Below are 528 nucleotides of genomic sequence, written 5' to 3' on the forward strand. Positions count from 1 at the left end.
GTGCCTTTCTTAGGAACATGCTGATTAAGTAGCCAGAGATCTACGTTGTACAAGTGAGACTGTTTCACAATCAACAGAAGTCATGACATAAAACTAAACTCAAACATATGCAGGTAGAAGAATGTACAGTATATTCAAACACCACATCAAACAACTTTCTGTATTTTTAAGGAAACACTTTAGGTTTACTCTCACATCCTTTTTTCTTTTTTTACTTCCACTGATATTTATGTTTTACATTGGTCACAGTTCTCATTACTAATAAATTCTGTATAAGTTCTAATGAAAAACAGTAGGGTACTTTGAAAAAGTATTTACAACATTACCAATACTGGTAAACACAGACCTGGATAGCATTAAAGACAAATCATTCAGCAGAAAAAACATTTAAAAACAAACAGTATACAAGAAAAAACAATAACTTCATGTTATAATATAATGTTATATTTTTCAAAAACCTAAAAAATGGCTTTGGAGGTCACATTTGCCAGATACTTTTGCAAAAAAGAAAAAAAACACTAGACTTCA

Source organism: Atractosteus spatula, chromosome 5, assembly GCF_055471065.1.
Source record: "Atractosteus spatula isolate fAtrSpa1 chromosome 5, fAtrSpa1.hap1, whole genome shotgun sequence".
In the NCBI taxonomy this organism is placed as follows: Eukaryota; Metazoa; Chordata; class Actinopteri; order Semionotiformes; family Lepisosteidae; genus Atractosteus; species Atractosteus spatula.